At 33.1% G+C, this 26,290-nt stretch overlaps 1 long non-coding RNA gene across 1 annotated transcript in view; it reads left to right on the top strand.

The window, feature by feature from the left end:
• LOC108310526 overlaps nucleotides 1-16,253 on the top strand; it is a 19,100-nt gene extending 2,847 nt beyond the window's left edge. Inside the window, exon 3 of the long non-coding RNA XR_001827788.2 lies at nucleotides 16,149-16,253. This is a non-coding gene — a long non-coding RNA (uncharacterized LOC108310526). The remainder of the gene's footprint in view (nucleotides 1-16,148) is intronic.
• The last annotated feature ends 10,037 nt before the right edge of the window (nucleotides 16,254-26,290 follow it).

The raw sequence follows: 26,290 nt of genomic DNA, 5'->3' as shown, positions 1-26,290 counted from the left end.
AATCACTAACTGTCTTTTGGTTCCCTTCTCTGAAAATTGGGAAGTATAATGATGCTTACATTGAAAAGTAACAGAAATAATAAATGTAAATCATTTGGCAGAGTATCTGGCTCATAGTAAACCACAATAAATGCTAATTGTTATTATTATTCAACAAATGGGGTTTAAACAAATGACTAACCACATAGGAAACAAGTTAGGTCCCCCTTATCCCTTATGTAACAGATAGAATCAGATGGATGAAAGAGTTAAATGTAAAAACGAGAACTCCAAAAGTAGGAAAGCAAATATATACGAATATTTATAATAATCTCGTGTTTGGGGAAAGCAGGAAGCAAAAAGCCATAGACCTATGAAAGACTTGAAAAATTTAAACTTCAGATGGAAAAAAATATGTGTAACAATAAAAGACACACAGTAGACTAGAAAAATATTTGTAGTGTATAAAGGGTCATGATAATTTACATAAAGTGTTCCTATCATCAATTTTTCTAAAACATAATGTTTGATCAAGCAGGTAATGAACACAAACAGATGGTGTATATTGTGACTTCATTGCTCTCTGTAGTTTCAGAGCCTCCTCAAACTTCATGTCAGGTACCTTTTTCTGTACATAAAGGAGCCAATTTAAATGCTACTTCAGTAGAAAGGCCTCTTCTGATCTTCTATCTAAATTGCATTTCTCTAAATGTCTTTCACATGGCATGTGATTTTGCATATGTGTCACAGCTCTTGTTCTTTATTACATGTTTATGTCTGTTGATTTATAACCATTTCCCCCTCATTAGACAATAGCTCATAGGACTGGGTGTATTCTGTTTACACTCTATAATAAATTCCAGGTTGGTGGATCACTTGAGCCCAGGAATTCGAGACCAGCTTGGACAACATGGTAAACCCTGTTTCTAGAAAAAAATACAAAATTTAGCCAAGCATGGCATGCACCCTTAGTCCCAGCTACTTGTTTGGTGACTGAAATGGGAAAATCATTTGAGCCCAGAAGGTTGAGGCTGTGATGTGGCCACTGCACTCCAGCCCAGGTGAACAGAGCAAAACCCTGTCTCAAAACAAACAAACAAACAAACAAATAAACACAAAAAACAGAAACAGCAAACTAAAATAATTGTTTATAGGTTGTGTTGTGTACTATTAGAGGAATATAATCTTCCATTGTCTTTTGTTTCCCTCTTGGTGTTAAGCAGTTATTACAAAATGGTGATATTCTACTTCAATCCTTTATTACCTGAAATATTACTGTAACAAGAAACTTCTCATCAATAATTTGATTACATTGATTTATAGCTCATTTAGAAAATTCAGATGTCTACTGCTCTTTATAAAACAATTTGCAAACTGGCAAGTTGATTCGCTCGCATCTTCCTAAGTTGATTCTCTAGCATCTTCCAAAGTTAACCAGTGAGTTTTATTTCTTCATTTACAAAGAACTATTATGAGCTCATGGATTAGAACATATTTTGATGTATTTCAATCTATTGCAGTTATCCTTATTTAAGTTGACTTCTGAGGCTTCTCAGTATCACCCTGGAGCCTTTGAGAGATTTCTCACATTTTTGTGTGATATAATGTCCCAGGATCATCTTAAATTTTCTACCCAGAACTCAGAATCCTCTATTTCTCCAAGGAGTCTTTATTACTTGTATTATGAAATAATATTTAGAAATTACAATTTGAGTGCTAGAGGTGCTCATTACTATATCATTGGAAATTTTAAAATATATTTTCAGAAGACAAAGCTAAGAAATGTGTATTTGGAAATATAAAATTTATTATGAGTTCATAAAAATGCTTCCAATTCAAATTCAGGAGTATATGATTTTTACCTTTATCTTACTTTTATTTCCTGTTTCTCTCACGTCAGCAATCCTGGCCTTTAACAGTATTCATAAATCCTTATTTGTCTTTCCCTTACTACAAATCCAAGTCTCATAACAACAACATATCACTGTCATCTATGAGTATAATCCACAAACTGTATAATTATTTTTAAGTTTTTGTTGAGTCTTAGAATATGTCCAACTAACGATACACAGTCAAGTTATTGTGTTTTAAAGTCACTGTAAATAGTCCTTTTCTGTGTATTATGCCACTTGTCTGTCTCCTCATGTACAAATTCCATATCATCTTAATTATAGGATGTTCTTCCAGGGGAGGTGGCTCACGCCTGTAATCCCAGCACTTTGAGAGGCTGAGGTGGGCGAATCACCTGAGGTAGGGAATTCAAGACCAGTCTGACCAACACAGAGAAACCCCGCCTCTACTAAAAATACAAAATTAGCCAGGTGTGGTGGTGCACGCCTGTAATCCCAGCTACTGAATAGGCTGGGGCAGGAGAATGGCTTAAACCTGGGAGGTGGAGTTTGTGGTGAGCCAATATCGCACCATTACACCCCAGCCTGGGCAACAAGAGCGAAACTCCATCTCAAAAAAATAAATAAATAAATTATAGGAGGTTCATAATATGTGTTGATAATTTTTAGGGCTAGGTTACTCTTACTCTTTCCTTTTTAAGGGTTATCCTTTATTTCAGGGTTTTCCTATTTTTTTCCAACTGAACTCTATTTAGCTTCAAAGAAAATGAAAACTAATAGTATTTTTATGGAGATTGCATCTTTAATACGTTAACTCTTCCCACTCAAAATAATGGTATGTCTTTCCATGCATTCATTTCTACATTTGTGTTTTTCAGGATTGTTTTGGAGTCTTCTGGATATGAGAACATTATAAAAGGTGAAAAAGTAGAACTGAAATATTAAGGGAGAAACAGAGATAACTATGGTTTCAAGTCTCACTTAGAGAAGGATTGTTTATTTGATGGAACTTGGGTCAGTTGAAGAGGTTGACACGGAGAATAATGGTACCAGATCTGAATTCAGTCTTAGCTTTAGCAGCAACAAAATGTATCAATCAAATTTATATAGGACCAAATGCCGTTGAAAGAAATTAGACATAATTACTGAAAAAATAAATTATATGAGATAATTATTCACTCTACTTAGTCACATGACATGAAAAGCTGTGCCCTTTAGAGCAAGCACAGTTCCATGCAAAATTGTAGAGAGGTTTCCTCACCCCTTTTCCACATGCTTCTCACATTGCAGCACCCATCCTTGAAACCATCCTACTCCTACAATTCCCCAGGTTCTTCTGGGTTTTAAAGTCCATATCGTGCTGTGGTCCTTCAGTCAGCTCCTGTGTCAGAAATTAGGACCTTGCCCTGGACTCTTCTCTCATCCTGTAACTGTTATCAAATACATCCTGTTAAGTCTAATTCCTTAAAAACTCTTAAAAATATCTTTCTTCTCTTTATTTTCATTACCTATGGCACCATCTTATTCAGAACACCATTATTCTTACCTATAATGTTGAAAGTAACTCTTCAACAGTCCTGTTGCTTGCTTTATCCCATTGTTTCTTATATGACAAATGTGGAAATATTTAGCCTATTTGCAATACCTTCAAACCACCCTTGGTGGTGCCATCTAAGTAATCTATAAAATGACAAGATAAATATTGCTATGACCTCCATTGTCTAACGCATATTTTCGATGTATATTGGGACAGCGGGGGGTGAGGAGTTGGGGAGGGATAACATGGGGAGAAATGCCAGATATAGGTGATGGGGAGGAAGGCAGCAAACCTCACTGCCATGTGTGTCCCTATGCAGCAATCTTACATGTTCTTCACATGTACACCAAAAACTAAAATGCAATTTAAAAAATGCCAAATGATGTCATGACAAATGCTATATATTTTATTCTTGGGAGAGCCACAGGGTAAATTAGTCATAAAAAGCTATCTCTAGTAAAGGAAACTCTTAAAAATGTGATCAGCCTAATAACATCATAATCATGTGATTATGAACGATTTTAAATGTACCTATTATTTTTTCAACCTATTATGTTGAAGTATATTCAACCCATTTTCCCAAGTATATTTTTAATAAACTTGAGTATATTGACCTAAAGAGAAAAGTCCAAACTCCTATGACATACTATTGTTCTGATCTCTTCTTTCACAGCTCCATCTTATTCCTGATGTTCCATCACATGATAATGAAATTCAAGAAAACAATATTTATGTTAATAGGGGTGTGAGCATTGAGGAAGCATGGAAATGAGAGGGAGGTGGTAGAAAAATAATATTTATCATATGCCTCTAAGAAGAGACATTTATAGATTGAGATCCACTTAAAAGGGAAGAGTGAAAAAAAAATTAAAACCAAAAACTCCCTCCCATTCGCTGGAAGCAATGTACATTTAATTGTCTAACAATAATAAATTTCTCACAATTTCAGAAGTTAAATGTGCAAGAAAGAGTTACAAAAGGAAGAGGTTAGGGCTATAAATCAAAAAGTGAGTCGAGTTGAGGAAAATGCTTTGCTAGCTTGAATCTTATATGTATGGTGTGTTTGTACATGTGTGTGTGTTTGTATGTGTGGTGGGACTTGAAAGACAAATTGGATTAGGGTAATATTTTGATTCTGTGTTTAATTCTCTCAACAATAGGCTATAGGCTATTAATTTTGAATAGTCCCATATATCTCTCCTATGCTATCATCAAGAATGTCATTCTTTTTATTATAAAATTTTGTACATCTCATTTGTCTTACATTTTCACAAACATAAAAAATACATCTAATTCTCACTCTATAGTTCTGTGAACTTTCAGAATAAACCTCCTTAGAATTACTTATGGAAAAGAAAAGAATATTCACTCTATCTTGTATATACAAAACCATGTTAACATTCTTTCTAGATATAGAACTGGAACTGGCTGTGTATGCTTTCAACTGTTATTCTGAACAAATTTAAGTAATTCTTTATTCTCAGCATTTTGGCAACATAGAAATGCATTTTAGAGGTACAGAGGCACAGAGGGAAATTTGAGCAAAATGAATGTGCTAGATATTTCTGCACAGTTTCCAAAATTCATTGTTAGGTCAGGCTTCAAGGAGGGCAAAGTTCACATACTTCTCTTTTATATTGAAACTATCACAATATTATTTAAGTTTTTAGTAAAAATGATTGATTTTATTCCAAAAATTCTTTAAGTAAGGAGTAGAATTTTTTCATGATCTGTGAAATGAAGGTGGAACAGAATAGAAGGCCTCTTCATCTCTTCTGTACATTGGCACCAAATCATCCCAAAGTTTTATACTGCCTGAAACATTTCTTATACATGCTTCTTACTGCTTAGCTTGAAATTGCACCTAGGAAGAATCTTTTGTTCTCAGTGCTGCCAAAACTTCCATCTTCCGGCAGTGACCTCAGTTTAGCACCTGCTCATAAGATGTGTTTGCACATCGTTGGTATGTTATAGTGACATATATGTTCTCATCTAGGAGATTGTCATAGAATTCAGAAGATGTTAACATTTTTCCATCTGTGTGTGTTAAAGTGACGTTTCCTGTTAATTTTGTTCTCTTGCTGAATTCTCCAAGCAAAAGCCTTCTGTGGGAGGCAGAATGATGTCATTATAGTCATAGCATAAAAATTTTCAACCTTTAAAATGAGACATATTGTGGCATATATTTTCCTACTTTTAAAAGCAATGACAAAAACTTGGAGGATGATGATATCAATTTTATATATTCAGGTGTGGGGGTTTCCAGGAGACTTTAGAATGACTCCAGGACTAATAATTCTCCTGGCACATGGTTTTCCACTGTAGTCTTAGAAGAGCAAAGCCCATCTGTGAATACTTCAGTTTATGAGAACAATAGAGACTCGACTGTTTAATGTCAGAGGTATAGAGAGTTTGGCAGGCAGAACAATCTATCAGTGACTGCATTTGAAAAAAATGGGCTGTTTTTAGAATATGTGTCATGATTACATGATTTAAAAGTAAAATAAATTAGACTTTTGATTTCAATTCTGTGTTATTCAGAGTTCTCCAGAGAAATGGAACCAATAAGAAATATATACAGGAAATGGCTCACATATTATGGTAGCTAAGAAGTCCCATGATCTGCTCTCTGCAAACTGGAGAACCAAGGTGTAATTCCATCTAAATCTGAAGGCCTAAGACTCAGGGAAAATAATGGAATAATTCCTGATCTGAATGCAAAGGCCTGCCAACCAGGGGCTATGGTATCTGAAGGCAGGAGAAGATAGATGTCCCAGTTCAAGTAGAAAGAATAAATTTGCCCTTCTTCTATCTCCTTGTTCTTTTTGTGTCCTCCATGCATTGGATGATGGCTGTCCACATTGGTGAGGGCTACTTTTTTTTACTCAGTATATTTATCAAAGTGCAAATCTCTTCCAGATACACCTTCACAGACATGTCCAGAAGTAATTTTTTATAGCTATCTGGATATTCCTTACTTCAATCAAGTTGTCACATAAAATTAACCATCAAAAGTTTTGGCATGTATAAAGCTTTTACTTTTTTTATACTTTTACTGTGTCCATTAGAGAACTGAGGTTCCAGAGTACACTGCTACCTTGAAATCTAGACAGACAGATAAACGTGGAGTCATGCTCTCAATCTCCTTTCCTGGATAAGAAGCCATTGGAGTCATAAGCCAATAAGAACACTCACATGACAGTCTAAATTTATTTTTGGAGGCTGAGTGTGGAGTAGCATGAGAATGAGAAATTCCTGGGAGACACAATCTTGGTGCTCAGCACTCCCAACCCCCAAATACTTTCTTGGGTTTTACCTGCAGGAACCACACTAAATTCACACCTTGAAAAGTAAAAAAATATCTTCTCCTGGTTCTGGTAGGAGAAAGGGAAAATTAGCCAATGTGAAATCCTCATAGAGTATTCTCCACAAAAAAAGTTTACTCTGTAAGGGCAAGAATTTACCAGAGGCTTATCCACCTGATAAAGAAGGCAGTCCTTCTACTTCAGCATCCTCTGGTCTTTCTGTAATATTTGAGGAGAAAAAATCTAAGAACAGTAACTTGTGAAAGTTACAGTATATGTCAAAAAATCCACTATATATCTGAGATTTAATCACTGTAGAATGTTCTTCCTCCCTGATTCCTTACCATGACATCAATAAGGATCCAGTAGAATCATGTATTATTTCTCAAAGAGCTGTAAAATACACTTTATCTAAGGAGTTCTTACGGATGCTACATACAACAGGGAAGACAAAACAAGGGCACTCTAGAAATTTGAATTCTCTGGCACCTACAACTACAACAAACAGTAAACATGGCCTTCCTCCTAGCCCCATTATTATAAATCTCCACACAAAAGGCCTGCTTAGCTCAGTTCCTAATACCTACCTCATGCATCATATTTGACTTTCAACAGAAAAATTACAAAACATAAATTACAAAACAAAAATTACAAAACATAAATTACAAAAGGCAAGAAAAAATACTCTGAAGACAAACAAACATCAGATAAGACTCAGCTATGTCACAGATGTTGGAATCATTAAGGAATTTAAAATAACTGTGACTGATATGTTCAGTATTCTATAAAAAAAGGTAGGGACAATAATAGAACAGATTGGTATATTAAATAGAATGATAAAACCTCCATGAAAGAATGAAAAGAAAATGCTAGAAATTAAAGCCATGGTAACAGAAATGAAAAATTCTTTACAAGGGCTTATCAGCTGATGAAATTAAGTTAACATGAAGAGAAAACATTATACATTTTGCAAACAGAAATGCAAAGAGAAAAGAGGAAAATAATTTTTAGAATAAAATGGAAGATTGGATACATGTGACTTACATATATGAGAATAGCAAAAAGAAAAGAGGTAAAGGAACAAGGAAATATTTGAAGAAATAATGGCTGAGTATTTTCCAAAATTAATGGCACAAACCAAACCATAGATCCAGAAAGCACAGACAACACTGAGAAAGATAAATACTAAAACATCTAAGCATATTAAAATCAAACTTCAGTAAAAAAAATATAAAGTGAAAGTTTTGAAAGAAGTCAGCAGAAGAAAACGAAATAAAACTTATTTTTCAAGAAAAAGGCTAAGAATTATGGAAGATTTTCCTTCTAAAACTCTGTTATCAAAAAGACTGTGAAGTGAGATATTTAGTGTTAAAAGAAAAAGCAAAATGAAATCTAAAATTTTATATCCAGTGAAATTATTCTTCAAAATTGTGGGCAAAGTAACAATTTTCTCAGACAAAAATCTGAGGAAATTTAACATCAATAAATCTTCCCTGCAAGTAATATTCTAAAAATTCTTTAGAGGGAAGGAAAATGATATCATGCAGAAACTCACATCTAAATAAAGAAAGGAAGAACATCAGAAAAGGAAAAATTAAAGTATTACATTATTAAAATATTTTATTTTCTTATTAATTATAAAAGATATCTGTTTATTTAGAGTAATAACAACAATATATTCTGTGATTATAGTCCTTGGATAAGTTAAACAAATAACAGTAACATCATAGTGGACAGAAGCAGGAAATCAATGAAACTGAAAACAGAAAATAGAGAAAAATCAATGAAATCTAAAGCTGGTTTGGAATGATAAATCAAATTGATAAATCTGTAAGAAGGTAAACCAAGAAGAAATAGAGAATACAGAAATTCACAGCATCAGAAAGGAAAGAGGTATTATCTCTGTTGGTCCCACAGACATCAAAAGAATAGTAAAGAAATATGAACAACTTTATGCTTCCTAAATTAATACTTCATAAGAAATGGACCAATGGCTTGAAAAATACAAACTGCTGAACTCATACAAGGAGACTACCATATTTGGATATACCTATGTATATTCAAGAAATTGAGTCAATAATTAATAACCTTCCTAAATAGAAAGCACCAGTTTTAGATAGGTTCACTTAAGCAAACATTTAATGAAAAAAATACAATAGAAATTGTAGATAAATAATATTTTTCATTAAATGTTTGCTAAATGTATTATTTGTCTTCCAAAAGGTAGAAACAGCAGGAATACCTTCTAGCTTGTTCTTTGAGGCTGGTGCTACTCTAATACCAAAACCTGAAAAAGACTCAGTACAAATAAAGAAAACTAGAGCAATATCTTTCATGAACATAGATGCAGAAATTCTTTACCTAATACTAGCAAATTGAATTCAACACCATTAAGAGAATGATAATAGTATCCCAGACCAATACAAAAATATTTGCAAAATACATACCTGAAAAAGACTTGTATCTAAAATATAGACATGACGATTAAAATGTAATTCTTTAAAAAATTCAAATTTAAGAATAAAAAAAAGTTTCATCAAAGAAGATATACAGATGGCAGATAGGTATATAAGAATAATCAACATCATTTATTATTAGAGAATTTCAAATATGGCAATAATGAGATACTGCTTACACCTAGTAAAATAAGTAAAACTAAAACAATACAAAAAGCTCCAATGATTACGAGTGGTGGTGAGGCTGTGGAGCAGCAGGAATATTCATTCATTACGTGTAGGAATGCAAAATGGTACAGCCAGTTTTGAAGACAGATAGTTTCTTATAATGCTAAACACAGTCTTTCCACATGGTCCATCAATTGTGCTCTGAGATATTTGCCCAACTCTTACAAACTTATGTTCACCCAAAGCATACACATGAATGTTTATAAAATGTTTTCATTATCATCAGAACCTGGAAACTACCAAGATGTCCTTCAATAGGTGAATGAATAAACAAACTATGGCATATTCATACAATGGAATATTACTTAGTGATACAAAGAAAAACATTATTAAATCATATGAAGATATGAATGAATCTTAAATGCCTATTTTAGTGAAGGAAACCAGTCTGGAAAGCCTACATTCTATGATTCCGATTATATGAAATTCTGGAAAAGGCAAATAAATCTACAGACAGTAAAAAAATCAGTGATTGCAAGGAAGAAAGGGGAAAAATTGAATAGGTAAAGTACAGAGGATTTACAGTGTGGTCAAACTACTCAATATAATACTGCAATGCTGGATACATATTACACATTTGTCAAAATCCATACAGAAGTGCAGTACAAAGGTTTAATAACATATGCAAATTTAAAAATTCATTCAGACATTTAAAAATTTATTTACACATTTCAGAGATCTCAGGATGAAATGCAATATATGACAAAAATTTGAGCTTATTGCAAATATATGCAACAACCACACTGAAGGCATTGGGAGAAAAGGTTCTTACTTAAGAAACTTTGGAAATGAATGGAGTGTGAGACTATAGGCAAAAGAACTGTGCATAAGCACTATATGCTAGTTAATAAATGTTTTTCCCATTAGTTAGCAATTTTGATACTGCTATACATTTATGCTGGAGTTAAATAATTACATAAATGGAGAGTGGACTGTGGGATCCACATTTCATACCTTTGGAATGGGAATTTACAAATAAACGAAGGCAGAAGGCTAAGATAATCAATGTGGTAATTGATTTACATTGGAGACAACAGTTTAAGTCATGTTTAGCTAACTATAGATACAGGTGACAATGTTTATATACATCTCTATATACATGGATAGAATGCACATATATATTTCTTTGCTCTATCAGCTGAGAGTGCCTAAAAATGACATTTTGTTGGAAAAGTGTACACTAAGTACCCAGATCCAAGTTTCTAATGCAATTTTCCAATAAAAGGAATCAGAGTTTCATAGATAAATGACTGATTGTAGGTTTGGGGCTGGAAATATGTAAGATGCACCTGGATTATCTTATAGCACCAAAAACATGACAGGGTTAAACATACACACAAACACACACCTACATAAACACACACTGGTGAGGAGTCTGTCAAAGAGACACAGGATCCAATGAAAAGAGTTCTCAAAAAGCATGAATAGAACAATGAGCAAAGAAAGGATTGAAGTTTAACCAAAATACAAAATAAATATGCATGAATCTTCACTTATTGAATAAATAAAGAAATGGTGGAACAAAAACAAAACTTCTTTCAGAAGAATACCAAATAATTTGTGTAGCTGCTTCACCCTCAAGAAGATAAGAGCACAATTCTCTAGCTTTAAAGTGAGGGATATACATAGTGACTCCCTTTCAAAAAATATAGTCAGAAAGGAATAAAAGTAGCTGCTTTATAGGGGAGAAATTTGACAACTACTGCCTTAGTCAATGATCAAGGTCAACATCAGCAGTGACAAATCATGTTGACAGTATGTGCCATTGACAAGATGCAATGAAAATGGTACATCTATTGTTGTCTTCCCAAAAAGACATAACCTCAGTGTTTTGAAATGTGAGAAGGACATGAGATTTGGGAGGGGCCAGGAGTTAGAATGATATGGTTTGGCTTTGTGTCCTGACCCAAATCTCACAAATTGTATCTTGACTTGTAATCCCCATATGGCAAGGAATGGACCTGGTGGGAGGTGATTGAATCATTGGGTTGGTTCCCCTCCATTCTGTTCTTGTGATAGTGAGTGAATTCTCATCAAATCTAAAAGTGTGGTTTAAAAGTGTGTTGCATTTACCCCCTTGCTGTCTCTCTATGCTGACACCATGTAAGATGTATCTTTCTTCCTCTTTCTCCATGATTGTAAGTTTCCTGTGGCCCCTCAGTCATGCCTCCCATTAAGTCTATGGAAATGTGAGTCATTAAACCTCTTTTATTTATAAATTACCCAGTCTTAGGTAGTTCTTTATAGCAGTGTGAAAATGGACTAATACAGAACATTGGTATCAAGAGAAGTGGGGTATTGTTATAAAGATAATTGAAAATGTGGAAATGATTTTGGAACTGGGTAATGGGCAGAGGTTGGAATAGTTGGGAGAGCTCAGAAGAAGACAAGAAGACACGGGAAAGTTTTGAACATCCTAAAGACTTGTTGAATGATTTTGACCAAAATGCTGATAGTGATACAGACAGCGCAGGCTGAAGTGGTCTCATATGGTGATGAGAAACTTACTGGTAACTAAAGCAAAGGTCACTCTTGCTATGCTTTAACAGAGACTGGTAGCATTTTGTGCCTGCCCTAGAGATCTGCAGAACTTTGAACTTGAGAGAGATGATTTAGGATATCTGGTTAAGGAAGTGTCTAAGCAGCAAAGAGTTCAAGATTGACATGGCTTTTTCTAAAAATGTGCATTTATATGCATAAAGAAAGAGATGGTGTGAAATTGGAACTTATGTTTAAGAGGAAGCAGAGCATTGGAGAATTTGCAGGGAGACACCTGCTAGGAGATGATTGGATCATGGGGGCAGTTCCCCCCATGCCATTCTCATGATAGTGAGTAAGTTCTCACGAGATCTGATGGTTTAAAACTGTGTGGCAGTTCCCAAAATTGCTCTCTCTATATTCTGCCATCATGTAAGATGTGCCTTGTTTCCGTTTGCCTTCTACCATTATTCTAAGTTTTCTGAGGCCACCCAGTCATGCTTCCTGTTAAGCCTGCAGAGCTGTTAGCCAATTACATCTTTTTTTTTTTTTTTTCATAAACTAACCAGTCTAGGGTAGTTATTTATCACAGTATGAAAATGGACTAATACATCCAATTTAATAACAACAAGTATATCAAACAAATCCCAATAGGCATTTTACAAAAGACCTAATCCATGGTCCTCAAAACTGTCAAGGTCATCAAAACAAGAGAACTCTGATAGCTGTCAAGGCGTAGAGTAGCCTAAGGAGTCATAATAACTAATTAGATGGGGTTCTGGAACAACAACAACAACAAAATAAAAACTATGGAAATCTAAATAAAATGTAGAATTTAGTTAAAAAAGAAGACATACATGAGGCCAACAAACATGAAAAAACGCTCATCATCACTGGTCATCAGAGAAATGCAAATCAAAACTACATTGAGATACCATCTCACGCCAGTTAGAATGGCGATCATTAAAAAATCTAGAGACAACAGATGCTGGAGAGGGTGTGGAGAAATAGGAACACTTTTACACTGTTGGTGGGAGTGTAAATTAGTTCACTGATTGTGGAAGATAGTGTGGCGATTCCTCAAGGACCTAGAAATAGAAATTCCATTTGACCCAGCAATCCCATTACTGGGTATATATCCAAAGGATTATAAATCGTTCTACTATAAGGACACGTGCCCACGAATGTTCATTGCAGCACTGTTTACAATAGTAAAGACCTGGAACCAACCCAAATGCCCATCGATGATAGACTGGACAGGGAAAATGTGGCACATATACACCATGGAATATTATGCAGCCATCAAAAATGATGAGTTTGTGTCCTTTGTAGGGACATGGATGAACCTGGAAACCATTCTCAGCAAACTGAAAGAAGAGCAGAAGATCAAACACCTGTTCTGTTCTCACTCATAGGCGGTGTTGAACAATGAGAGCACATGGACACAGGGAGGGGAGCACTACACACTGGGGTCAGTTGGGGGGAAATAGGGGAGGGACAGTGGGGGGTGGGGAGTTGGGGAGAGATAGCAAGGGGAGAAATGCCAGATGTAGGTGATGGGGAGGAAGGCAGCAAATCACACTGCCACTTGTGTACCTATGCAACAATCTTTCATGCTCTTTACATGTACCCCAAAACCTAAAATGCAATAAAATAAATAAATGGAAAAAAATAGTATATAAATATTAGCTCATTAATTGTAATAATTGTACTATGCAAATGTAAGATCTTAATAATGGGGTCAACTAAATAACAGTTTACAGAAAATCTCTGTACTATCCTCATAATTTTCTGCAAATCTGAAATGTTTAACAATAAAATATTATTAATAAAATATTACTTAATTCATATAGAATAGAAAAAAAGCCTAAGAATAATTTCATAAATTAAAAGTATTACATCAAAACCCCGAAAATATATAAAAATAATTAAAATTATTCTGGGAAATAAACAGTTTCAGAACTAGTCGTCTGTATAGAGGTGATAAATATCTTTCCCATTTATGTTCTATCAAGATAAATGAAAGAATACATTTTTCTACATAATATTTCTGTCTTTAATTTTACTGTGTGATTTTTTTTAGCATTAGAAGTCTAAAATATTGTTTCAAATAACATATCTTTATTATAAAATTACTATATATTCATTGTAGAACATTTTGAAAGTATCAAAAAGTATAAAGAAAAAATAACAATAATTCACAATTGTACCAATCAGAGATAACAAGTTTTTAAGGTTTTAGTACTTCATTTTCCAGCCATAATATTTTATTTTACTAAAATATTTAAAATGTTATATAGAATAAGTATTTCTATATTAATAGATAGTATTTAAAAGATTATTAAAGATCATTTAGTGAGTGTGTATGTGCCCTAGAGTTTGAGTACACTGTACCACTGGGCATATATTTTTGGGAAATGCAAATAAATTTACATATAATAATATTAGTGAGTAGCTATCATATAGATTATACCTACATAATGACATTTTGACTGAATGCATTTGCTAGTATATCAAATAAAATAAATAAAATAAAATAAAACAATTGAGTCTTAAAACTAACCTAACTAACATCCTAGACATAGAGTCACTTTGATTGAAAATCATTTTCACTTGTGAGGGAATCATTCATTCAATAAATATTTGCAAACCTATTATATGGAGGCACTATTCAAGGCCCTGTAAACAATAGCTAACCAAAGTGACGCAGTTCCTGACTTCACAGAGCCTACAGTCTAGTGCAGTCAGGGAGAGGTAAATTACATGTGTTTATGAGTAATATCATATAGTAATAAATGCTACTGAGAAAAATAAAGAGAGAAGTAGGATAGGGAATGAGTATGCATGGTCAAGGCAGAAGAATTGCTTTCTGATCATAGGATTCTGGATGGTTAGATTTTCAGAATCTAGGACAGATCAGAGTATTTTATAATTACAGAGGAAAGCACAAAATCAGGTTGGAAGTTTTGCAGGGTGATAGTATGGAAGTCTTTTCATGAATACCATAAATTCAAGAGCCTCTTTTAACTTCTGTCCTGGTGACATGAAGGAGGGGTAAAGAAACCATTTTGAAATATGCCAGAGCATTCCGTTTTTCTTAACAAGGAATGCCCTCAGGAATTTTTTTTTTTCCCTTTAATCAGAGTCTTACCTGTTGGGGTTATGTTAGGACCTCACTGATCTTGGGGATGGGAGATACCCAACGTCATCCCCCTCTAGCAGTTCTCTTCCAGTTAAGTAGGGTGAGGGTAAATGAAGAAGCATTTGGGAATTTTACAGCCCAGAGGTACAGGCAGGCTTATTAAGAGATTAAAACTTAATCATAAGACTGCAGAGCCTATATGACTTTCACTACATTACTAAAAGCATATTTATTGTGATTTCTTTTACTCAGTACATCATGCTAACCTTTCGAAAAAAAATACAAGGCAGACCAACAGGCAAAACAACACAGTTTATAACAACTGAATAAAGTATCAGAACCAGAATCAGATGTGACGGGAATTTCTTGGAATTATTAGACCAATTATTAGACCAGCATTAAAAAAAAACTATAATAAATATGCTAGAAGATTTAATGAAAAAGTAGACAATGTGAAAGAAGAGATGAATGATAAAGCATAGAAATAGAAATTCTAAGAAAAAAATTAAAAATGCTAGAGATAAGTAATGTTACAACAGAAATGAAGAATGCCTTTCGATGGAAACATGTCTTTGATGGGAAAAAAAAATCTCTGAGTTTTAGGCGATGACAATACAAACTCCCAACTCTACAAAACAAAGAACAGACTGGAGAAAACAATATATGAGAACAGAATGTCCAAGAGTTGTGGGACAGCTACTACGGATTTAACATATGTTTAATGCTAATAACGGAAGGAAAATAAAGAAAAAAAAGGAACAGAAGCAATCAACAGAAGCAATCATAGAAGGAATAATGATTGAGAATCTTTCCAAATTAATGTCAGACACCAAACCACAGATCCAGAAAGTGAAGAGAACATTAAGCTGAACAAATGATATAAAAGCTACACCTACATAAATAATATTTAAACTTCAGGAAATAAAATATAAAGAAAAAAATACCAAAAAATAGTAAGTAAAGAAAAAAAGCATCTTAGCTATGTAAGAGCAAAGATAAGAATTGAATCCAAACTCTCCTCAGCAACAATACAAGCAATAAGACAGTAGAGTGACATGCTAAAAAAACATAAACCAATCTAGAATTCTGACCTTGTGAAATTATTCTTTGAAAGAGAAGGAGAAATACTTAAAAGTGAATTGAGACTTTTTTTTTTTTTTTTTTGGCTGGTAGACTTGCTATACCAGCAAAGTCAAAAGAAGGTCTTCAGAGAGAGGAAATATGATATATGTCAGAAACTTGGAACTACATAAAGAAAGAGCATTGGAAAAAACTAAGTGAAGGTAAAATTTTCATAAATTTGTTTTTTAAGTTCTTAATTAACTTAAATAGCAGTTTGCTCATAATAACAGAAAGTAATGTATTTGATTGTGTATGTTTATGTGTGTGTGTATATATATATATATATATATATATGCTTATGTATAAGAGAAATAAAAGATAATGATAGAAAGAATTAGAGAAAGGAATTAGGATTTTCTTTTTAATCATATGGTACTTGTCCTACAAGTGTTTCATAGTGCTTTTTGAAAGTAGAATTAGATTAGTTAGACATGTCTACAGTAAACTTTAGGACAACTACTAAAACAAGTAAAAAATAAATTATAATTATATGTTAAGAATGAGAGAAAATAAAATCAAACAAAATGTTCAATTAACCCTATAAAGGACAGAAAAAGTGTAGAAGACAAAAATAAGAACAAAGACAATAAACACAGAAAACAGTAACAAATATAGTAGGTATTAATCAAACTATATAAATAGTTACTTTAAAAATCAAGAGTCCAAATACATCAATTAAAAGACTAAGATAGTAATAGTGTATCAAAAATCAAGACCTAACATATATTGCCAAAAAAGAACTCATTATAAATATAAAGATGCATATACATTAAAAGTAAAGGGAAGGAGAAAGATATTCCATGCGAACACTAATCAAAAGAAAGTGAGAATAGTTATATTAATTTTAAATAGAGCAGACTTTAGAGCAAAGAAAGGTATCAGGGATAAATAAGGGTATTAAATAATTATAAAGGGGAAAATACTCCAAGAAAACATAACAGTCCTTAGTGTGCATGTGCCTAGCAACGACGTGTCAAAACACATGAAGAAAGAACAGATAAAACAGCAAGGAGAAATAGTTGAATACACTGTTATAGTTGGAGATTTTAACACATATCTATTATAAATCTATCAATAGACAAATCAATCGAGCAGAAAATCAGTAAAGATATACTTGAATTTAACAACACCATCAATCAACTGGACATAAATAACATCTATAGAGGTTTTTCACTCAACAACCGCAGAGTACACATTCTTCTCAAGAGTATATGAAACATTCACCAAGGTAAACCACATTCTGAGCCATAAAACATGTATTCACAAATTTTGAAGAACAAGAATTATTCAATGTTTGCTCTGAGACCACAGTGGAATTAAACTAAAAATAGATTACAGAAATACAGCTGGAAAATCCCAAAATATTTGGATATTAAATAAGGCGTATCTAAATAATAATTGGTTCAAAGAAAAATCTCAAGACAAAACAGAATATTTTAAAGTAAATTAAAATAAAAATACAACTCATCAAAATGTATGGAATGTAGAAAAAGCAGCACTTGGAGGCAAATTTATAGCATAGAATGTGTATAATAGAAAAGAAGAAAGATTTAATGTTAATTACCTAAGCTTCCACCTTAACATATTAAGAAAAAAAGAGCAAAATAAATCCAAAGTGAGCAAGAGAAAGGAAACAAAAATCAGAGTAGTAATCAATAATATCACAGATAGGAAATCAACAGAAAAAAATCAGTAAGACCAAAAACTGACTCTTTGACAAGATCAATAATATTGATAAGCCTCTAGCCAGGTTACCTATGGAAAAAAGAGAAAAGACACAAAATGGTACTATCAGAAATGAAAAAGGAGACATCACCTTAGATACAATTGATATTAAAAAGATAATCAAGTCATATTACGGACAATTCTATGGCCATAAATTTGATAACTTATATAAAATGAACAAATTCCTTAAAAGATACACCTGCCAAAGTTCACACAGTGAAAGTTAGACAATATGAAGTGTCTTGTATTTATTTAAAAAGTAGAATCCATAATTAGTATTCCTACAAAACAGAAAGCACCAATTGCAGTTGGGTTTACTGTTGAATTCTACCAAACATTGGGAAAAAATTAAACAAATTCTGTACAATTTATTCCAGAAGGTGTAAGCAAAGGGAATACTTACAAACTAATTCCATAAGGCCAACATTGTCTGAATTCCAAAAGAGACAAAGACATTACGAGTAAAGAAAACTTTAGATCAATATCTCTCATGAACATAGATGTAAAAATCCTCAAAATACATTAGCAAATCCAATGCAATATATTTAAGAAGAATTGCACACCATGACTAAGTGGGATTTATTCAAGTATGCAAAGCTCATTCAACATTTGAAAATCAGTTAATGTAATCAATTACATCAACAAAGAATAAAAATCACGTGGTCATATTAATAAATTCAAAAAGTCATCTGACAAAAATTCAACTTCCATTGATATTGAGATCTCTTGGAAAGCTAGGAATAGAAGGAACTTCCTTACTTGATTTAAAAAAATATATAGAAAAATATACAGCTAACATAATACTTAATGGTGAGAAACTCAAGGCTTTCCCACTTAGGTAAGGAACACAATGAGACATCGCCTCCCACCACTGCTTTTCAACATTATACTGGAAGTCTTAATTAATGCAATAAGGCAAAAAGGAAAGAAAAAGTGCACAGATACAGAAAGAAGAAACAAAACTGTCTTTGTTTGCAAATGACATGATTGCCTATGTAGAATTTTTTTTTTAAATGACAAAACGTTTCTTGAAATTAATAAACAATTTTATCAAAGGTACATGATAAAAGTTTAGTACATAAAAGTCAATCACTTTCATATACCAGTAGTAAAAAGTAAAAATTATAATTTAAAACACATTACCATTTAGATTATCCTTAAAAAGTGAAATGTGTAAGTATAAACCTAACAAAATATGTGCAAGACTTCTATGAAATAAAACTACAAAACGCTGATGAATAGTACCACAAAACATCTAAACAAATGGAGAAACAGTCCATGTCCATGGACAGGAAGACTACCTATAGTCACAATGTCAGTTCATCCCAACCTGATCTATAGATGCAATGCAATCCCAGCACAATCTCACTAAGTTTTTTTCTTGATATTGACAAACTGTTCTTAAAGTTTATATAGAAAGGCAAAAGACCCAGAATAACCAACTCAATATTGAAGGGGAAGAACAAAGTCTGAGGACTAACACTCTGGTGACACAATACTTGCTATTAAGCTACACTAATTAAGACAATGTGTCATTGGTGAAAGAATATTTAAATAGATCAATGTAACAGAACAGAGCTCAGAAATAGGCCCATATTAATATAGTCAACTAATATTTAACAGAGGATCAAAGGAAATGTAATCAGGATGGTCATTTCAACAAACAGGGGTGCAACAACTAAACATGCACATGCAAAAAAAAAATCTAGATATAGATCTTAAATCATTTGCAAAAATTAGCTCAGAATGAATCATAGACCCAAATGTAAAATGCAAAACTACAAAACTAAAATTCAAAACTTCTGCTCTGTGAAATCTAATATGAAGAGAATAAGTCAAACTAAAGACTTGGAGAAAAATGTTTGCAGAAGACAACTCTGATAAATATCTGTAATCCAAAATATACTAAGAACACTTAAAACTCAACAATCAGAAAATAACCTGAATAAAAGTGGGCAAAATTCTTGAACAAATTCTCACCAAAGAAGATATGCAGATGGCAAGTAACCGCATGAAAAGATGTTTGACATCATATTCAAACAATAATGCCACCATACACTTATTAGAATGACCAAAATCTAAAGCACTGACAATACCAAAGGCTAGCGAGGATATAGAGCAACAAAAATTCTCAGTTATTGCTAATGAGAATTCAATGTAACTTTGAAGACAGTTCGGCAGTTTCCCACAAAACAAATCAGACTCTTACCATACAATCCAGCAATGGTGCTCCTTGATATTTACCTAATGAATGAAACTTTATTTTCACACAAAAGCCTGCACAAGCATGTTTTTTGCAGCTTTATTTATAATTGTCAAAACTTGGAAGCAACAAAGATGTCCTTTACTAGGTGAATGGATAAATAAACTGTGATAGATTCAGATAATGGAATATTTCTTAGTGCTTAAAAAAATAAATTATCATCCCATGAAAAAGCATGGAGGAAACTTAAATACATATTACTAAGTGAAAGAAGACAGTCTTGAAAGACTAACATATTGTATAATCCAAACTGTATGCCATTCTGGAAAAGGAAAAATTATGGAGACAGTAAACATAAAAGTGGTTGCCAGGGTTTAGGGGAGAGGGAGGGATGAATAGGCAAAGCATGAAAGATTTTTAGAGCAGTAAAACTATTCTTTATGGAACTACCATGGTGAATACATGTCAGTATATATTTGTCAAAACTCGAATGTATAGCACCAAGAGGAAACCCTTACACAAATTATGAACTTTGAATAATAATGTACTACTGTTGTGTGGAATGTTGATAGTGTGTGAAAACTCTTTGCAATTTCTTCTCAATTTTTCTCTAACCTAAAATCTCTCTAAAATGTAGTTTATTAGTTAAAAAAATTAATGCCATGGCCGAGTTTTCTAAATAATATTCTGGTGAAAGAAAAAAGGGTCAATGAAATAACTTAATTTTTTAGACTTTTAAACATACATTGCCATAAATCATAACATTTTATAGATGTTTTCAGTAAACATTATTTACATATGGATTTACAATTGAAATAGGAAATTGTGAGTTCTTTAAAAAATGAAATTTCTACACCACAAACCGAGGTATTTCAGATCATATTAGCAATTGAGATAAAATTGAACCACATGATGAGGTTTGTAAATGTTGGTAACAAATTGAGCAGATTTTAATAGAAATTTAAGTTGGCATTTGAGATAACATATGTGACTTATGGTTTAGGTTGGAAATGGTTGGTCATTTTTATTCTGTGGTTTGAACTCAGTGGACTGAAGCAGTATATGATGAGTTGCTTTTAATGTAGTTTTCAGATTTCTAAACTTTCTAACCTGAGGAGCTATATATGAAACCAGAAGTCATCCTTAAAGCCTTGAAGAAGTTTCTTCCATTCAAAGAAAAACACAGTAAAGGAATTACCAACAATTTCTACTAGGAGCTACAATTACAACAAAATCTACTAGCGATTTATTTTTCTCTACTTCTTTTCTCATTTTTTCTTCCTATACTGTCATTTACATGATTGCAGCTCTGTTATTTTCTTCTAGGATAGGGCTGGTTGACCAATGACATAAAAGTGCAAAGCGCTGAGGTGATGGAATCAGAGCAAATGCCATCCTTAGCTACATGTACTCTTATTGATAGAGCAATACAAACCGTTTTCTCTTCTTTCTTCACATACCACAGTCTGGAAGAATGTAGAAAATGTTCATTTCTTCAATCACTCAACAATTATTTATTGAGCACCTATTATGTGTCCGATCATCTTCTGGAATATAATATTAAGCAAAAGAGGAATCACTTTGCCCTTACGGAGGTTATTATTGGTTGGGAGAGATGAACATTAATCAAATAATCACAAACAATGATAAGGGCTAGAAAGAGGCAGTGTGTATAAAAGTGCATAATAAGAATTTGGCTTAGGGAAGTCAAAGAAATAGTGTCCCTAAGAAAGTGAAAGTTAAGCTGGAGTCAAAGACTAAGTAGAAGTTAACTGTTGGAAGAAGGAGGAAAAGAGGATTCCAGGCAGAAAATATTTAATTCAATATGCTGGCATAGGTAGGGCTTAATATGATGAGTTTACTGTTAACATATAACGGTACATTATACAAGAAATTGCTTATACAAATGCTACAGCAGACTTTGCATTAAAATGTATTTCAAACTCCAAATTATTAAATTGGTTTTGTTAGGAAGGTGGGATCATAAGTGGGTCTTTATTCTTTTATAGTTTTCTATAGTTGAAATACTTTCATATAATAGAAATATTTTACAAAAAAAACCCAAAATAGTTGAATTACCTGTATTGTGTTTTACCAAATAGCTGTATGAAACAAGGGTTTCATTATTTAAAAAGTAAGTTTAGAATTCAATACCTTATTTTTAATCAATGTAAACTTGTTTTTCAAAAAAAAATATGACATTTTAAAAGTCCCATTTATAACATACCGTTCTTGGCACGGAGGACAGCCTTATAAGGGCAGGGGGTGCTCTAGCCTCAGAGGAACCTCTCAGCCAGTCAGAATGCTCATTATCAGTCTAATTATCCCCTGATAATTGGCCTGCCTGTAAGAATAATAGTCTGGGATGACTTAACTCAGTGCTGACATATTCACAGCATCCTACACGCTGCATTCTAAACTTCTTAACTTTTCCTTAAATATGGGCAGAATCTGATTTTATCTGTCAGAATACTTTATTTGCTCAACATTTAACTTCCTATGAACACTAAAGAACCAGTCTGCTGAGACTAGAGAGCACTCCTTGTTTGTACTAAACTTTGCAGTGTCAGCAATAAATCTTACATAACGTCCAGCTTTCTTATTTTGCCTGTATACAACATTGTCCAAAAAGACAAGCCTCCCTTCTTGGACTCTGTGAAATTTACTCATAGGATAATGTCCTTAGAACGGAGTCACTTGGCTTGTTAATGCTTACCAGCATTTCAACACTTCTAGATGGCTGGCTGATGTCCAAATGAGACTAGAGAATGGCCTAGGAGAGAAATAGTGATGGAATGTTTCAGTGGATAGCATATTTGCTTTTGTGTGTTTCTTGAAATAATTACATTGAATTAGATTAATGCTCATGGTATAGTGCTTTAAAGTTTCCAATTTCAAGATTAAAAATGTCCTCATTTTTATGTCTAGTGTTCCTGAAAACTTGTTAGCAGGATGAGGATGTTTGTATTCTTTAGGTCTCTCCTTTTTTAGTTGCAGAAATTCATCTGTTTAATAAATAGTTCACACACTGGCCAGAAACCAAGTGGACAAACTGTATTCATAACCCTTTAATACTTGGCTCCTTTGTATAATGACCCAGCCCATTATTAGATAATGAAAGAGTGTATGAGAAAGTGGAAGATTATTTATGATGGAAACAAAATGAAACTAATGGGACAAGATTTGAAAGCTGTGATGCATGAAAGGTGCTATGCAGGCAGCTCTGGCACCATGACAAACAGAGATAAAGGCTCAGTGGGAAGCAACAGTGTGAACATGACTATGAAGAAGAAAGAATGGATTTCCTGAATGAATCCTTGCCATCTGGTGTTTGTTTAATACACAATGAAGGTCAAATGGCTACTGATCCTTTTTTCTATAGTCCAGTGACTACAAGAATGAGAGGAATCAATGAGTTTATCGATATGTCTGGAAATGACTCACCATATGATCTGATTGAGTCAATAAAACTCAAGTAACTTGTCATTACTCTTTCAAATGTGGTTTGGATATAGGATTACAATTCTGTATTTATTTTAAAGCCAGTTTGCTGAATCTAATGCGACAGGTACTTTTTTTCTAGATTAATGTCATGAAGTATTTGATTTTATATGTATGCATGCATTATAAGAAAGGTCAGGAGGAAAGTTTCTCATAAAGCTAAATGTTTCTCCAATCTTCAAATAGATCTGTTCATCACTTGTTTCTATTGAATGGTGGTGGATCAGATAAATCTTTTTTTTCAACTGTGCCTTTTCTCTATATGAGATTGATTATACACCTATTTTTTATAATTTATTCCCAGGGGACATATTAACTTTTGGTGAAATATGTTTATATATGTATTCTATGTAAACACCATAAGCTTTGGGTATGTCATATGTAAGAGGAGCATATTACTTTATATTATGTTCTTTTTCCTACAGGTTGTTTCAATAATGTACGTCCACAGTGTGATCTTGGAACTCTTATCCTCTACTGCTGAAGTTGCAGGGTTTTCTGTTGAGTTCTTTTCTAAAGACTAAAATAAAAGATACTTTTCTCACATTAATATTTCTCAGCTGCCATGAAAACAGGGATAGGAGAAGCCAAAAATAGAGGAGCCAGCTGTGGGAGGCTGCTTTTTTTTTTTTCAGGACAACTTGGAAAAGTCTTTCAAATTCATTTCATAAAGAGTGTGTTAATGCAAATACTGCTTTACGTGCCTGCACGCTATAGTTTAGAAGCCGATATATGCTTAGCTGTCACACAGTGAATGTTATCTAACTGTTGTAGAGGTAGTAGAATTATTAAGTTTGTCTCTGTGGTAGATCCATTTAGGATTCTTTACCTTTTCTCTTGAAAAGACTCTCTTTCTGAAGCTAATTAAAATAGGATAGGGGTGATTATGAAAAAAATCATCTTCTTCCTCAAGTAGACTCAGTGTGTTTTACTCTAGGTGTCACACATTTTGTTGTTGTTTTGACTTTTTCCCCTGAGTAACAAGTTTTACATGATCCCCTGACTATGTAAAACCAAGCAAAACAAAACCAAACCCCATCATTCCAGCCTGCAGAGGCACTATGTTTAATACACTGGCCTCCTTCAGCCTCCTTTTTCTTACATAACTTACTACCTAAGTTACATAAAGAAAAAAATAATTTTTTAAATGTAACAGGTAATAATGTAAATACAATTTTATTACTTACTATTTTTTGCATAACATTTTGTCCATAAAACATTATGTCCATGAAGCCTTTTCTGATCTACTCTTCTACTCAAATAGAATGTTTTTTTTCCTTCCTTTGTGCCACCACTGTCCTGTGAAGCTATATTCTAACATTCAGAATAGTGTTTTTAACTCTATTAAAAGCTCAAGAGGTCTTTAACCTCCAGTACCTTTAGCATATAGTTTTTAATTTTTTGTTCACCAGATTTAAGTCTTAGAAAGTCTTACATGTGTTTAGCAAGACAAAAAATATGCATCTAAGGTTAACCCTGCAGACAACAGTAGATAATCTCCTGGCACTTAGAATTGCCTATCTACTGAAGATGTTAACACAGTGGGTTGATAAGACAGAAATGTTGCAAAATTGCTTCCTATACCTGGTGGGAATTTAAATTATACAATGTAGAAACGCCCTTAAAACTTAAGCTACTAATATTCTGTTGGGTTGACAGATTAACTGCTTAATGGCTGGCATGCCTAGCCTTGACATATAATGACAGTGAAGTTGTATAGTTCACTACTAGGTATGAAATGATATTAGCTTTTTGACTTACTGGCCATTATTTAAAGGTCCATATAGATTCATCTGGCCTCAGAGATCTGTTGATAGCAAATGCCATTCATGTAGGTTGACAAGCCAACAGGGCTGTGGATGTTCTGCCTACACTTTGAGGTAACTTAGAAGATAACTGAATTCAGTTAGAGCTTGCAAATTCTGAGTACAGAAATGACTTTCAGGTTAATTGTCTTAGATTTTTATCAAGGTGAAAGGTGCAATAGAAATGTCAAAATGTGATTACTGTTATTATATTTTCTGTTATCAACCAATAGCTTTATTTCTTATGACTCATTTATTCAAAAGTTGGCATAAAACTAAGAAGCAGTTCTATATTCAAACTTTAAATAAAGAAAAAGTAAATTTGGGATTTATTCAACATAAATAGACTTTATCATATATAATTTTTGTCAGATCCATGAATTTTCACTCTATGGCTATTTTTCCTGTTGTTTTTCTTTGAAACAAAAAATATGTGTGTGCATATTGTTTTTTAACAGATAAATGTTGGGATTATGCAAATAACTAGTAATTTTAACTAAAGGAAATCTATTATGTCTCTACTATACTTGCTTGTCGTTTTTTAGGATACAATTCATTAGATTAAAATGTATTTCTTCATCTATTTTTTATGACTCTTTTCCTTTGGTTAGTAGAGGCTGACATTAAAAAATATCATGCCCAAAAGAAATGACCTTATATCCAACCATCTTAGCAAAAACAATTGCCTGAATCATTGGATTGTGGCAATTCACTGTGATCAACAAAAGTCATAATCCCTTAGTCATATTTACTAAAGATATCCCCTTCTCAGAGTTAGCTTCCCATCTCTTCCACTGCTATTGATAACTAGTATAAACTAAGAAGAACATTTCCTGGTTTTAACTACACTGAAGAGTTCATAGTTTTCCATAACAACCAATTATAAGAGAAAGATAGTTGATTTCTACTCATGATATTAAATTGTATTAAATCTGAGAGAGCTATTTCATTAAGCACAA

This window comes from Cebus imitator, unplaced genomic scaffold (assembly GCF_001604975.1).
Source record: "Cebus imitator isolate Cc_AM_T3 unplaced genomic scaffold, Cebus_imitator-1.0 Scaffold104, whole genome shotgun sequence".
NCBI classification, from domain to species: Eukaryota; Metazoa; Chordata; class Mammalia; order Primates; family Cebidae; genus Cebus; species Cebus imitator.
This window is presented reverse-complemented; position numbering and strand designations above follow the sequence as displayed.